Here is a 17,329-nt window from a genome sequence, read left to right on the forward strand (position 1 = left end):
AACAAAGTGATCAACAAGATAAAGTGTTGAGATTAGGAAGAGGAGATGAATAGGATTCAAATGATTTTCATTATTTTTGCAAGTAGCATAGGATCAATAGAGTGACAATTCATGATAAGGTGCACTCCTTAGCAAATTGGTTTAGTAAATAAGTAAAACAATACTATTATTAGTATGGCTAGAAACATGTTGAAATCATAACATTTGTTAAATGATCTTTGGCGAGAAGCAACGGCTTACTATATTTATGTTTTGAATAGATCTCCCACTACAAGTGTGAAGAACAAAGTCCCATAAGAAACATGGACATATGTGAGCCACAATGTAGCACATTTAAGAGTGTTTGGTTTTGTAGCATATGCTCATGTGCATCATTATTAGGTTCATTTATAAGTCCAAGGAATATAAATCATATACCTAGTTACAATGGAGGCAATCATTAAGGGAATTTTTAGGTAAAAAATGAGTCTCAAACCAAACAATGTACTAAAAAAATTAACTTTCAAAGAACCAATAGGATTCAATATGATGATGTCATCCCTAGGGGAGAATATTTCAAAGGGAAAAGAAGAAAACTATTTTTTTAATTGTATTTTCAGCATATCTCCTTATAGGTTTACTCAAATGCCAAGTGTAGACACCTGTTGGATGTGGAATTAAATTCCACATCCAACAAGTACCCACTCTGCATACTTCTAAGCAGGCTTACATAAAAAAAAAAATGAAAATACATGAAAAAATATGTTTCAACATGTTTTTTTCATGTATTCTCATTATTTTTGCTAATATGAGCCTAATTAGAAGTACACAGAGTGGGTACTCGTCGGATGTGGAATTTAGTTCTACATCCAATGAGTTTCTACACATGGCATTTTAGTAAAACTATGAGGAGATAGCTTGAAAATACAATAAATAAAGTAGTTTCCTTTCCTTTTCTTTGAAAATTAATCACTCTTATTTTATTATTTTAACTATTATTTTATTATTTTATTTATGTGTAGGAATTTACAGGGTAAGTTCCTTAGATAGAACACCAAAGGACACCGCTCACAAACAGATCATAGATCAATACACTAGTATTCTTGACGTGGTTAAAACCCTCAAAGAGGGAAACAGTCCACGACCTGACCCAACACAGTCACTTTATGCAATTTATTAATGAAAAAGAAAGAAAAATTACATAAGCTTCTCTCATGAACGGTCACTTAACAAATGACCCTCCATGCTCTTTAAATAGATACCATGGACCAATCGGGTGTTAAGCCACGGATCAAGTGTCAGTAATACCGAGGAGATAATGAACCATTGGATTACTTCATGTCTAGAACATATTGTGACTGTCAGATTGTAAGTTACAAAAAGTACATACTAAAGAAACACACTTTACCTAACTATACACTAGACCAAGTTGTACTTAATTATTTCCTATGTGTCGGAATATCCTAACATCCCAACATGGGATAAGATTGAAGGATGTACAAAGATGACACAATAGGAGAAGGAAGGAGGCGTTAGAGCCTATCCCCCCTTAGTGACAACTTCTTGAACTCCAACCATAAATCGAAATTTAGTAAACTTCACCTCTGTGAGAGCCTTTGTAAAGATGTCTGCAACTTGATCATCGATTGAACAATATTGTACTTCACGAACATGGTCATGAATGAGCTTTCTGATGAAGTGCATGTGTAGTTCAATGTGTTTTCTACATTGATGTTGGACTGGATCTTTACATAGTTGAATGGCACTTTGATTATCACACCAAAGTGTAATTGGATGTTGTTGTTGAAAACCAAACTCTGACAGGATCTGACGAAGCCATATGGCTTCCTTACTAGCTTCAACGGTGCCACGATACTCTACTTCTGTTGAAGAAAGAGAAATGGAACTTTGTTTCTTGCAAGCCCATGTAATAGGTGCAGAAAAAAGAGTGAAGACATAACCTGCAGTAGACTTCCGATCATCAGAGTCACCAACCCAATCAGAATCACTGAAACCAACCAATAGAGGAGATGCTTTTGTATTGTAATGAATCCCAAACTGAACTGTACCTCAAACATAACGAAGTATTCTTTTAACTGCTTTCCAATGACTTTCATGTGGGTTTTTTATAAACTGAAAAACAAGGCCAATAGTAAAGGAAATGTCAGGATGAGTATGGGTCAGATAAAAAAGTTTCCAACAAGCTGACGGTATAAGGTAGCACCAAATTCAGGGGAAGTAGAAGTGATGAAACTTTGGCTCCAGACTGAAAGGGAGAAGGGGTTGGCTTATAGTCTTCCATTTGAAAGAGGCATAGAAGATCACAAGCATACTTGGACAGGGAAAGGGAAATATCTTCTTTGGATTGCAAGACTTGAAGACCAAGAAAATAATGCAAGTGTCCTAATTCTGTCATTTCAAACTTATTTTTAAGGCTAGACTTCACATGGTTTATAAGGTTGGGATCACTACTAGTAAGGATAAGATCATCAACATAAAGAACAAGAATGATAATAGACTTACCCACTTTCTTGGTGTAGACAGTATTGTCATAATGACACCTAGAAAAGCCAGTGTCTAAAAGAAAGCTATCCATTTTGGCATACCAAGCCCGAGGGGCTTGCTTGAGATCATAAAGGGATTTATTAAGCCAACATACAAGGTTGGAGTCTATGTCTATAAAGCTAGGAGGTTTTTCCATATATATTTCTTCATGCAAGTCCCCATGCAAGAAGGTGGATTTAACATCCATCTAATGGACTTCCCATTTGAAAGAGGCAGCAAGGGAAAGAACAAGGTGGATAGAGTTCATTTTGGCAACAGGGGAGAAGGTTTTAGTATAGTCAATGCCTTCAACTTGTGAAAACCCCTTAGCAACAAGACGAGCTTTATGTTTATCAACTTTTCCATCTAGTCCAAACTTGGTTCTATAAACCCATTTGCATCTAACAAGTTTTCATCCCTTTGGAAGAGGAAGAAGGTCCCATGTAATGAACGATATTCTTGATTCATAGCTGCGTCCCAATATGGATGGCCTGAAGCTTTTTCAAAGGTGGCAGTATCATAATTCGCTGAAGCTTGAGCTAATAAAGAAGAGCCTCTATCGAACTATGAACGTGTACGACGTTGATCTATAGGATCAACTGTGAGAGCACCTGTGCATCTCAAGTAGCACAGACCCATTTTGGAAGATGAGGAGGTGAAGGAGGATCTCGAGAAGGTGGGGGAGGATTGTCATCCTCACTGTCATCATCTGAAGAAGGAATATTTTCAAAAGTAGAAGGGATAGAGAGAGGTGGCACATCCGTCGAACTAGGCTCATAGGCCGATATATTTTCAGCAAATTTTACATCTCTTCTAATGATAACATTTTTGGATTTAGGTTGAAGAAGTCTATATCCTTTGACATCTTCAGAATATCCAACAAAAATACATTTTTCACTCTTAGGTTCTAAGGCTTTATGTTTCTCATCTAGAAAATGGGCCCATGCTTCACTTCCAAAAACACGAAAGTGACTTGCATCTGGTTTAATTGAGCTCCATGCTTCTTCTAGAGTGATATTCTTTAAAACCTCAATAGGAGTGTGATTTACTTTGTAATTTTCACAGTTAATTGCTTCTGCCCAAAAATTAGGAATTTGCAGGATAAGTTCCTTAGATAGAACACCAAAGGACACCATTCACAAATAGATCATAGATCAATACACTAGTACTCTTGACTTGGTTAAAATCCTCAAAGAGGGAAACAGTCCATGACCTGAGCCAACACAGCCACTTTAGGCAATTTAGTAATGTAAAAGAAAGAAAATTTACATAAGCTTCTCTCATGAACGGTCACCTAACAAATGACCCTCCATGCTCTTTAAATAGAGATCATGAACCAAACGAGTGTTAAGCCATGTATCAAGTGTCGGTAATATCGAGGAGAGAATGAACCATCAGATCACTTCATGTCTAGAACATGTCGTGACCATCAGATTGTAAGTTACAAAAAGTACATACTAAAGAAACACACTTTACCTAACTATACACTAGACAAAGTTATACTTAATTATTTCATATGTCTTAGAATATCCTAACATTAGGAAGCTCATTTATACCTCGAAATTATCCTAATAAGTTAGTAGCGATGTTGAATTGAAAGAAGATGAAGCGTGGGATAGGATCATAGAAAATACTATAAGCACTGAAGAAGCAACATCTCAAGAAAAAGATGATGCAGAGTTGTAAATTACATAATATGACCACCAAGGTTCACAAACTTAATCATTAGTCAAATATAATACAACAAGTTCTCCAATAAGTCTTGTTCAAGGTGATTCATCTAGTCCAACGACCTAATATTTTCCTAATTTTCAATTAAATAATTGATCTGATCCTACAACTATTTCCCTAAAGTCTAGAAAGACTAGAAGTTTAATAGAACTCTTTTAAGATCTAAATGTGTTTTCACATTTTCAATTGTTTACTTTTCAAACCACATAATTTGAATAAGAAATTAAATAGTGGAATTGGGTCAAAGTGATGGATGAAAAAATGGATTCCATAGAGAAGAATGATACCTTTAGTGGAATTATGAGAAGGTAACTATTGTATTATTATAAACAGAGTTTATAAAAATACATTTAATGTGAAAAAAGAAGCTAAAAAGTACAAGGGAAAATTGGCCGGAAACTATTTTGAACAATGATATAGATCCAATTATAGTAATACCTTTACACTAATTGCAAATTTAGACACAATTAGAGATTTCCAAGTCATAGCAACTCAAAACATGTTGAAAGTTTATCAAATTGATGTAAATTCAACATTCCTAAATAGTATTTTATAAGAATTCTATGTAGATCAGCCACCATGATATGTGATTAAAGGACATGAGGATAAAGTGTATTGATTAAAGAATTTTTTGAATGGGATTAAGCAAACTTCCACATTATGGTATAGCAATATTGATTCATATCTAATCATAATGAGTTTAACAGAAGTAGAAGTGAACCTACACTGTATACAAAGGTGAATAAACAAGGTCAAATATTGACTTTTTTTTTAAATGTTGATGATATGATCTTCACAAAAAATATATCAATATACAAGTTTAAATCAACCATGAAACAAGAATTTGAAATGATTGATTTGGAGGTAATGTGATATTTCCTTGTTATTAAAGTCCTCTAATCAACTTTAGAAATAATTTTGTTTAAAAAAAACATGTTATGGATCCACTGAAGAGGTTCATGACTATGAACTGTAAACCAACACCAACTCTAATTATAATGTGGAAAAATTCCAGTGAAGAGGATAATGAATCTAATGTAGATCGAACTCTATTTAAGAGATTGGTTAGTGGCCTCAAGTAACTCACTACCACGAGGCTATTGCATACTATCAGTTTGATTTTAAAGTTCATGGAGTCTCCAAACACTACAAGGAAAATACCTTCTAGCAGAGGTTTTTACAGAAGCCCCTACAAAAATAGCCGAAATATCTGTTTGTAGCGAAGGTCACTAGTAGAGGTGGGCAGGCGGATATTTTAGAGGATTTTTTTTAATAGTGCATATAAAATATTCAAACGCACTGGTGTTTTACTATCCATACAAGCACTAGTGCTGCAAATAACATGGTGCACCATCGAAAATTTATTTTTATAAAATAAAAAAACATGGTGTGCTACATAACATAATGCATTGGTGCTTGAATAGTCGATAGCATCGGTGCCCTTCACATGGTAAAACATCCTGATGCATACCAGTAAAGAGCACCGCTATAATTTTAGAGAAATGCGGTGCTATTTTCCAGTGAAGCCCCGATGTGGTACACTTAACAAAATGGCCTCAAACAACTTCTAAAGAGAACTGCTAGGTGATTTTTAAATTCTAAAAAATGGCCATGCTATAGTACCTGTAGCGAAACGCCCCAAGGTGTCTCAAGAAAAGCACCGTGATATTTTTTAATTAAAAAAAATGTTGCTTTTGGATATATCCCACACCGCTGTGTTTGGAAAATGCACCGAAGGAGGGTTAAATAAAAAAAACCCTCCTAGCCATAATTTTCATTTTTACAATCTATAGTGCAGGAGAGTTCTGAAGCACTAGTGCCACTCTTCCCAACGATGGTTAATATAGTCAACCTAAGTCACCATGGTAAAATAGGCCAACCATAGCTATACTTTATCAATATGGACAATTATAATCTATCATAGAAAACTATGGTAAACCATTGTCGAAGTGGTCAACCCATATTCACCCATGGTTAACTTCATCATGCCAAGTTCACCCATGGTTAAACCATGCTCATTCATAGTAAGGGTTTACAAATATTTAATAATATTAATATTAATATCGTTTCAAACACATTTACTAATATTGATGGGGTTCAATAAGCTTTTATGTTTTTAAATTTAAAATTGTTTATTAATCTTAATATTAAAATTATTTATTAATATAAATATTGTTTACAAAAACTTAATCTTAAAGTTTATTAATTAATAGGATTAACAATAAAATTAATAAGGTTTTAAAGAGTTTAATAAGAAGATTTATAATAACATTTATTAATAAGGTTTTATTAGTATTGAATTATATTTAATAAGGTGTCATGATAATATTTATATTTAATGGTATTTAGAGTTTAATTAACATTTAATTTTTAATATGGTTAATAAAACTATTTATATTCCCTAGATGGGGTGATGATCAAGACAAAGGTGGAGGTGGTGGGAAGGGGGGTGGGGTGCAGGTTTCCACCACCCCACCTAGCTAATGAGTTAGGGAATGTGGTAATGTGCCCTCAACGAGTATAAATTATGGTGTGTGTGGCTTTGGTGATCCCTGTGGCAGTTATGGTGAAGGGACGATGATGTTCAGATGGTGCGTTGGTCGAGAGGTTTAAGCATGTGGAGAGGGAATCACTCATAATGATGTTGGTACCATTAAATCCTCGAATAACTATATAGGATTCAGTCATGGGAGGAGGGAATTGACAGTAGGAACCTAGTTTCAATGCTATAGAGGAGGCAAGAAATTTTTTTATTGGGCCCAAAGCAACCATGAAAGATATGTTTCCTTAGTGACAATGCATTCCTAGTTGCATGTTTACCATAGAGGAGATAACACAGGTCTTCAAGAGTGGCATATCCTAGTGGACATAGGTAATTATGTTGGGCACTCCATTATTAGAATTTTTATGCTAATTTGGTTGAATTGTAGATATTTTGGTTTAAAACTTGTGCTAGGGCAATTATAATGGTTGTTTTTATCTTACTTCTAGCATTTAAAGTGGTAATTCTCCTTTATTATTTTAGATGCTTGTTATTGTTTATTTTGGCAATGATTTTTGCTTGTAGATATATCTTTTTCTTTCTGTTACTGACCCTATGAGTGTTATTTGTCTCTGTTTGAGGTATAGCTATTAGATGGTCTCTTTGGTGGGTTGTGTAGAATCCTTGCATTGGGTTTTGGGTTGCTAGAAGGAGTTTGGGGACTGTTATCTCTTTTCCAGTTTGTGTTCCATGTTTTCTATCTATGGACCAAGGCTCTCTTCTATTTGGTGATTGTTTCCTAGTTCCTGGGCGACTTTTTTGTTTAGAAGGTGGTCAGTTAGAGCCTTGGTAGTGGTAGGAGTCTTGATGGGTGAATGACTTTGGCTCTATTTCTAGTTTCTTCCTTCCTTCTCAATCTACGAGGTTGTTGGCATTATGATTCAAGTGTTGTCCTTGATGGCAACTCACTCAGAGGTTAGTACAGGTGCTCAGAGGTTGGTACAAGTGATGGCAACTTAATCAGAGGACAGATCTTAGTACAACATGGCAAGAAAGTTCATACACGCAGGTTCGTTAAGCCCAAGTCGCGTGTACACGCAGGTTGGCTTCAGAAAAAGCGCGTGTATGTGGTAAAGTACCTTTGGTCCATGGCGGTTAGTCCTTGGAAGTTGTGCCTATGGTTTCGGACCATTGTGTCTCGACGGGCGTGTCGATCCCTAGTTTTGAAGTTGATGGTATTGTGTTACTATGGTTTTGGCTCTTGGTATTATGAAGGACCTAAGGCTATATAAGGAGAAGATCATTAGGCCAAAATATGTGAGTATGAGTGATGAAGATCTGAGGAAGTGTGAGATCCAAGTGCTGGTTATGGGTTGGTGATCTGAACCAAGGTTTCACTCATGTGGAGGATGATGAATGATGGAACGAGATCTCAAGGGTTGGAATGATTATCTTCATATGGTTTGACTCTGGATAGACTAGATCTACTGACGCATGTTTATTATCATGATCTGGGTATGTTTTGATGTCTGATATAGCTACAGAGTTTTAAGGTTGAATTTACAGATCTGTACGCGGGTTGGTTCTGGTAAAAGAGCGTATACACGCAGGTTGGGTTCATCCAAGTAGCGTATACAATGTGAAGTATGATATTTGAATATGGAGTTGGATCTGGTTATTGCTAGGTTATCTGGTTGTTGTTGACAGGGTTACAGTGATTCAGAATTGGGTGTTTCAGTGATTGATGATGCAGGTTGTACTACAATGATGATTGTCTTATGGATCCAGTATGAAAATGTATGAAACGTGGTCCCGGGTAGATCGTAGGCCGGCACCTACGTACTGGTAATCATATCAGCCAGTACAAGAGCCAGGGGGTTGTAGCTCCCTTCCACTAGCAGCTGGAAAACGAGTAAAGAAGCATTTTGTAGGTAGGCACCTACGTACTAGTAAATGGATCGGCTAGTACAAAAGCTAAGAGGGTTGTAGCCCTCTGCAGGTTGTAGCCTGCGTGCTGGTAAAGGACTGCACCAGTACATTGTAAAAGAAGTTTCTCATTAAAGAAGAAAGAGACAAATTGCAGCAGGTGGTTTTCACCCACATTGGGTTTCCACCTTATATCATGGTGTTCATGTGTGTGATGATCTGTTCTGTTATACTGCACCTGTTTACTGTTAATATGCTTAATAATATTATGATGCATTTACTGAAGATAAGATTAACTGAATCATAAGATCTCTGCATATACGCTAGTTGCTTTAGACACAGTCGCGTGTACACGCGGGTTCACTTAACTGAAGTCGCGTATATGTTTCTGAGTATGAAATTGAAAAGTTTTATCTGATATGATAATACTGATTCACCCCCCCTCTCAGTATTATTTCCAACAATTGGTATCAGAGCAGGTCCTTCAGAGAAGCTTGATCGCTTGAAGGAGATTCGTAGAACAATGGGGAAGAAAGCACGTCAGAAGAAGAAGACAGCTCAAAGGAACAATGACAACCTGTTGCTGAGTGGAAGCAAGTATTCAGATCCTGAAGCACCTCAGATTGAAGATGGACAAGCAAATGAAGCATCAGATCAAATCATAGATGAACAAGATCTACCTAGCAAAAGGGAGAATGCCCTCAAGGAAGAAATCATCAGATTAGAAGATCAGTTGGAATGTGCCTCCAGAATTCGAGAAATGCTGCTAGCACTGAATAAAGAGCAAGAAAACGAGATCCTCAAACTAAGGCATCAGTTGGATGAAGGAAGGAAAGCTGAAGAGACCTTGAAGAAGCAATGTCTTGAAAAGGAAGAACAACATCAAGTGGAGGTAAATATCTTGAAAAGCAAATTAGAAGAAAAGGATAAGCTTTTACGATTTCAAGATAGCTCTAAAGTCTTGGATGATATTCTTAGTAGTCAAAGATCTCCTGCTATCAAGACTGGTCTTGGTTTTCATGAATATGTTGAAGGTGAATCTAGTTCACAAGGTGAGGCAAGAAACTCTAATGAGAAATCTGAAATGCCCAACAAGGAACAACCAAGGAAAGAAATTCCTCAAGGAAGATTCTCTACTCCTAACTATGGACGTGATAGACGATTATTTCCTCCACTGAATAATGTTGAATGTTATGTATGTCATAATCTTGGACATGTTGCAGCCATATGTAGAAGAAGAAGGTTTCAAGACCATCATGCAGAAAGATCACCACATTCAAGGTACTTTAATGGATATTGCTTTTCTTGCAATATGTTTGGACAGAAAGCTGCTGATTGCTACAGAAGGAATATGAAACATGTAAGATGCTATGCATGTAACAAGTTTGGACATAAAGCAAGAGATTGCAGGAACAAAGCTCATGATAAGAAGAAATCATCAACATGCTTGAAGATATGGAAGAAGAAGGAAGTTCAGTCAGAAAAATATGGCACAGCACAGGGTACTCAGCACAGCACAGACATAACAGACTCAGGGGGAGCTGAAGGTGTAAAACTTCAGTGTTCTAATTATCATACGCAAGTTTCATGAAGGAAAGACGCGTATATACGCGAGTTTCACACTGCAAAGTCGCGTATATGTCAGTTTGTGAAAAAGCAGTGGGGACAGACTCAAAAAAAAGGGGGTCTGATATAATCCAGTCCAGTATATGCTCTATTGGTTAACAGTTACAGTCTGCTGAGGATGTCTGGAAATGTCTTGATACTTATGGCACAAGCTCAGGGGGAGCATATACTTCAAATAATGCATTGTTGGCATTATGGTTAGAAGTTGTTGATAAAGTCTATGAAGCTAAATGATACATCTTACTGTTTAGGAATGGTATTGCAGGCTGATGCTTATGGTACAGATCATGATGCTGCTGGTGGCTTTCATAAGTCTTGGTCTAGATATTTCATCACTATGTCATGTATCTCTTTTATGATGTCAAGGTCATGTAACGGCCTATGTTGGTTTCCCCACTATGCCTGGGATGAATGATGAAATGTTCATGTATTATCATGTATCTCCACATGGTTAGGTGGATGAGTCAATATTGGTATATCCCCACTAGGTTGGGTGATGAATGTATGTTGAGTCTTTTGGTGATAGGAAGGTCTTCTATGATGTATAAGTATTTGTTCTTCTTGAAGAACATCTTTTGCAGATCTTGCCTACAGTCAAGGGGAGCATGAACAGCACAATTCAGCAAGAGCAGGATGGATAGATTGGTACACTTTGGCATACACAAAGGGGGAGCACATTTGGAGATTTCAGCAGGTACTCAGGGGGAGTATGGACAGCAGAAGGTATACCAAAGAAGAGAATATCTTGGTCCACCCTTTGCCCTTGATGTCAAAGGGGGAGAGTGACTTGGTGTGGTGGTTGCCATCAAGTCCAAAGGGGGAGATTGTTGGCATTATGATTCAAGTGTTGTCCTTGATGGAAACTCACTCAGAGGTTAGTACAGGTGCTCAGAGGTTGGTACAAGTGATGGCAACTTAATCAGAGGACAAATCTTAGTACAGCATGGCAAGAAAGTTCATACACGCAGGTTCGTTAAGCCCAAGTCGCGTGTACACGCAGGTTGGCTTCAGAAAAAGCGCGTGTATGTGGTAAAGTACCTTTGGTCCATGGCGGTTAGTCCTTGGAAGTTGTGCCTATGGTTTCGGACCATTGTGTCTCGACGGGCGTGTCGATCCCTAGTTTTGAAGTTGATGGTATTGTGTTACTATGGTTTTGGCTCTTGGTATTATGAAGGACCTAAGGCTATATAAGGAGAAGATCATTAGGCCAAAATATGTGAGTATGAGTGATGAAGATCTGAGGAAGTGTGAGATCCAAGTGCTGGTTATGGGTTGGTGATCTGAACCAAGGTTTCACTCATGTGGAGGATGATGAATGATGGAACGAGATCTCAAGGGTTGGAATGATTATCTTCATATGGTTTGACTCTGGATAGACTAGATCTACTGACGCATGTTTATTATTATGATCTGGGTATGTTTTGATGTCTGATATAGCTACAGAGTTTTAAGGTTGAATTTACAGATCTGTACGCGGGTTGGTTCTGGTAAAAGAGCGTATACACGCAGGTTGGGTTCATCCAAGTAGCGTATACAATGTGAAGTATGATATTTGAATATGGAGTTGGATCTGGTTATTGCTAGGTTATCTGGTTGTTGTTGACAGGGTTACAGTGATTCAGAATTGGGTGTTTCAGTGATTGATGATGCAGGTTGTACTACAATGATGATTGTCTTATGGATCCAGTATGAAAATGTATGAAACGTGGTCCCGGGTAGATCGTAGGCCGGCACCTACGTACTGGTAATCATATCAGCCAGTACAAGAGCCAGGGGGTTGTAGCTCCCTTCCACTAGCAGCTGGAAAACGAGTAAAGAAGCATTTTGTAGGTAGGCACCTACGTACTAGTAAATGGATCGACTAGTACAAAAGCTAAGAGGGTTGTAGCCCTCTGCAGGTTGTAGCCTGCGTGCTGGTAAAGGACTGCACCAGTACATTGTAAAAGAAGTTTCTCATTAAAGAAGAAAGAGACAAATTGCAGCAGGTGGTTTTCACCCACATTGGGTTTCCACCTTATATCATGGTGTTCATGTGTGTGATGATCTGTTCTGTTATACTGCACCTGTTTACTGTTAATATGCTTAATAATATTATGATGCATTTACTGAAGATAAGATTAACTGAATCATAAGATCTCTGCATATACGCTAGTTGCTTTAGACACAGTCGCGTGTACACGCGGGTTCACTTAACTGAAGTCGCGTATATGTTTCTGAGTATGAAATTGAAAAGTTTTATCTGATATGATAATACTGATTCACCCCCCCTCTCAGTATTATTTCCAACAGAGGTTCGCTTCATCTTTATTTTATGGTGGTGCCTTTGTGATTCCTCTGTGTGCATGAGGGCTTCCTTGTTTGTGGCTCGAGTGGTGGCATGAGGTAAGTTGGTGGCTAGAGGTGTGGTTGTAGTCTTCGTATATGTGTTTTGTTGTATTGGAACTTAATATAGTTGGCTCCTATAGTATCCATTTTGGAGTTTTAGGCATTATATATTATGGGCATCCCTGGGTTATATTGGGCCTTTAGTTTGGTGATTGTTTCCCATTACTTGAGCTACTTTTCTATTGGGAAGGTGGTCATTTTGGGGCCTTGGTAGTGGGAGGAGTCTTGGTGGGTGAAGTAGTTTGGATCTGTTTATGATTTCTTCCTTCCTTCTCGTTCTACGGAGTTGGATTCATATTTATTTTATGGTGGTGTCGTTGTGACTCCTCTGTGTATATGGAGGCTTCCTCATTTGCAGTCCACGTGGTGGTGTGAGGTAGGTTGGTGGTTGGAGGTGTGGTTGTGGTCTTTGTGTATGTGTTTTGTTGTATTGGTTCTAATTCCAACTAACACATGTGTTATCCATTTTGGCATTCTAGGCATTATATATTTTAGGCTCCTAGGTTTGCACCTAGTAAGTGGGAAAAAAATATTGTCTTTAGATAGTTGGTTGTCTAGTTCCTCATGCCATTTCAGCGAGCTTGAGTCTGGATATGTGTCACTTCTTATCAAGAGCATATCTACAAGGGAAAAACTCACATGGATTGTTCGATTGAAGGTTTCAGCTTGTTTCCAGGAGCTCACTCTTGCTCCTGTACAAGATGAACTCACTAGTATGGAGGGGGAATCCTCTTCTCATAAAACCTCCCTTTCAGACACATAAGTTTTATTTAAATGGGTAGACTGGATCCTAGATATTGGCCATAAGAGAGCAAGGTTTACCAATATGTGTAAAGAATTGACCTTTATTAGCAGATGGAATTTCTGATGGGGTGAACTCTCTTGGATAATCATGAATCTTGAATGGACATCCTTCAATCCATTGAACACTTGAATAAGAATCTAGGGAATCTTGATAGGAGGTTGGAGAATATTAAGCATCACCTTGGCATCCCCCCAACAACAAGACAAACTTCAACAAACTCGACAACACCCATCTTGACTACAAGAATAGATTTAGAGACCTTGGCTTGATTGTGATATGGTCTTAGTGTGTGATTGCATAGTTCTAGCTTCTTTTGTACAAGGTTAGTTAGGCCATAGTTTTATATATAGTGTGATCATTGTTGTATCTTTCAAGTTTCAATTGGCTCTCTAATCCTTAAGGAGAGTATGTTTCCGGATCTAGTTTAGGCTCCCTTGTGAGAGACCAACCTAGATTTGAAAATCGTTATGTAATTCCCCTTTTTTTCAAATAACAGAATTCATCCCACAAAAAAAAAATTATTGATATTATTATTAATAATAATTTTTTTGAATATGGTTTAATATTTATATTTAACAAGGTTTAAGTTCTATTTAATATTTAATTGGCATCACAATGTGATGAATAAAAACTAACATTGCTTGTGTTGAACACAAAATTCACATCACATTTTGATGAATAAAACTCAATGTTGCAATATGACAAACACATAAAAAATATTACAACATTATGTCATAGTCAAATGTAGTCAAATTTTATAGTCAATGTTTAAATAGTTAACCATACCCAGACTTAGTCAACCATATGTTTACCATAGTCAACAATAGTCAACCTTCTTCACTCGTAGTGGTATTTAATCAACCTTGCTCAACCATATTCAACCATAGTCAACCACAGTTGGCCAAATTCAAACATTATCAACCCCAGTCAACACGTTTTAAAATGTTTAATAATAATAATAATAATATTAATAAGGTTCGTTATTAATAATATTAACATTAAGATTGACTATATTATTATTATTAACTATATTAATAATAATAATATTATTATTAATAATATTCAGCTGATTAGATTAATATTAATGAGATTTTTTAATAATATTGATATTAAATCTTGTGGATAAGGTTTAATATTTATATTTAATAAGATTTACGGTTTATTTAATATTCAACATTGCAGCATGATAAACAAAAATTAAAGTATGGTTGATCATGGTTAACTAAGGTTTACAATAGTTAGCCATAGTTATCCATGTCAATATTGGTCAAGCATAATCAACCATGAGAAATCATGATTAACCTTAGTCGGCCATGAACAAGCAATATCATCTTTGATCAACCATAATCAACATATAGTCAACCATGGTCAACCATTATCGACCTCAGTGGACCATAAGTAAACATGGTCATCTTTGATTAACCATAGTGACCATAGTCAACGATAACCAATCATTATCAACCATAGCTAATGTGGTCAACCATAGCAAATGTGGTCAACCATAGTTATATATGATCACATGGTTTACTATGGTTGATTATGGTTGACTATAGTTAATTATGGTAGCTTGACTCATTAGATACTCCACAAAATTCGAGGTCTTAAATTTCACAGCAGATGACCTACTTTGTGTAACTGTAGAAGTAATGGGCAAGAGAACTTATGGAACTGTGTATAAGGTTTTTTTGGAGGACAAGAATCAAGTTGCAGTGAAGATGTTGAGGGAGTGAATCAAAAAGAGTCAAAGAGGATTCGAGACAAAAGCCAATGCTCTTGGGCAAATCACGCATCCTAATTTGCTTGCTCTAAGAGCTTATTAATGGGGTCCTAAAGATAAAAATATCTTGGTCTTTGACTCCATGCCTAGTGGAAGCCTTACAATATTTCTTCATGCAAGAGGCCCAGAGACACCTTTGATATGGTACACGAGAATGAAAATTTCAATTGGTGTCGAGAGAGGACTTGCTTATCTACACAACAATGAGAACATCGTTCATGGAAATCTCACTTCCAACCACATCCTGCTTGATGCAAACATGAATGCCAAGATTGCATATTTTAACTTGTATAGGTTGATGACAAAACATGAATGCCAAGATTGCATATTTTAACTTGTATAGGTTGATGACAACTACTGTCAATTCCAATGTGATTGCCACATTAGGGGCTCTTAGATACAGGGCTCATGAGCTCACAAAACTAAAGACAGACACCATCAAGACATATTTATACAACTTTGGGATTGTCTTGCTGGAGCTTCTGATTGGCAAGGCACCAGGTGAGCCCATGATTGCAGACAACGGGATGGACCTCCCTGAACGGGTTGCTTCCATTGTGAAAGAAGAGTGGACTAATGAAGTTTCTGATTTGGAATCGATGAAAGAAGCTTCCAATTCTGGAGACGATTTGCTTAATGCTTTGCAATTAGCTATGCATTTTGTGGACTTTATGCCATTTGCAAAGCCAGATATGGATGAGGTTGTGCATCAGCTAGAGAAATCAAACCCAAATTTGATCACTCCTCCATTTCAGCGACACCACAACACTAAATAATAAGACTCATAAATAAGATATCATATAATAACTATACAATATATTACAATAGATTCGTTCTTTGATTTTATTGTTAGGTATGACAGCTTCCCTGTTTTGTTTCTTAAACATATTTGAAATTAAATATTGTTGTTCTCTTTTAAATATATTGTTGACCGTAAATAAAAACTTTGTGGATAAACCAAATAATCTTTCTAAATCTTGAGCGTATCTTTGCACATTTTAGAAACCATTGCTAATAAATAAAAACTGTAGACATATATTAAAACGCCTTCACGAAGTGGCCAGGAAAAGAGGGGCAAGTAAGTAGAAAAGAGGAGCTATCAGCAACGTGTTTTATTAATATTTTAGCGTGCAGGTCGTCTCCCAGTCCCACTACCACGACCGCTATTTTGTCGGGAGAGAGGTGCATCTGCGTTTTTGTCAGTTGTTGCGACGTCGAAAGAGCGGAAAGTGCTCCAGACGCCTCTCTATCCCTCATCCTTCAATCTTCCTCCAAATAACTGTGATGCAGACACTTCGGTTTCTTTCTCACAGTTTGCAGATATTTACATTAAATTCTCCGCCAATGACATATATTTATATTATTAGGGTTCTTGTGCAAAAATTAGAAGTTAAACCTCCATTAATACGGTTATATAATTTGGTAAACTATTCAAAGTAGTTTTTCAAAACGCCCTCAAGCCGTGGATTTCTCCGGGTGTTACTTCCCTAAATTCACTCGATCCTCCTGAAAGACATAATAGTGTGTATATAGCGTCTTTTCAGATTTTACTTTATACTGTGCATCAACAATTCTAGTGTGTGTCTTCGTATGTGCTGAAATACAGATGAATTTAGAGCAGATTTCCTTTTTATCTGTACTCTCTTTTCGGACCATATTCAATGTATTTTCGTGTGGCACAGGTCGGTATGCGAAAGCTTTTTATTAAGTTTTCTGTATGGTTTATGTAAACTTACACAATTGTCCATCATATTTATGATTGTCAAGGTGTCCATGATATTTGTTATGGTTAAGGCGTTTTAAAATTTAATGAGAATACACAATACTTGTTTGATCCGTGAACTTAATTTGAATTCTCCCATTGAGAAGTTTATTTAAAGAAATAATATATTTACTGTTAACTATAATAATAGTTTAATTATAGCTTTTTTTAATTAGTAATATGATAACTTTTTTTCACTGGTTTTCAATTCCAGTTTTATTACATTTCAGTTTTAACTCTTTTTTTTTTTTACTTTTAATTTTGTAATACAATTTTAAATTTCTCTAATTTTTAATTTTTAATTTTGAATTT

The 17,329-nt window shown here is 36.6% G+C and overlaps 1 pseudogene; it reads left to right on the top strand.

The window, feature by feature from the left end:
• The first annotated feature begins 15,563 nt into the window (after positions 1-15,563).
• Positions 15,564-16,031, top strand: LOC149233626 (probably inactive leucine-rich repeat receptor-like protein kinase IMK2 pseudogene; annotated as a pseudogene).
• Positions 16,032-17,329: the final 1,298 nt, after the last annotated feature.

The sequence above is a fragment of the Pinus tabuliformis genome, chromosome J (assembly GCF_031772625.1).
Source record: "Pinus tabuliformis cultivar Carrire ecotype Pingquan chromosome J, CPIR1, whole genome shotgun sequence".
In the NCBI taxonomy this organism is placed as follows: domain Eukaryota; kingdom Viridiplantae; phylum Streptophyta; class Pinopsida; order Pinales; family Pinaceae; genus Pinus; species Pinus tabuliformis.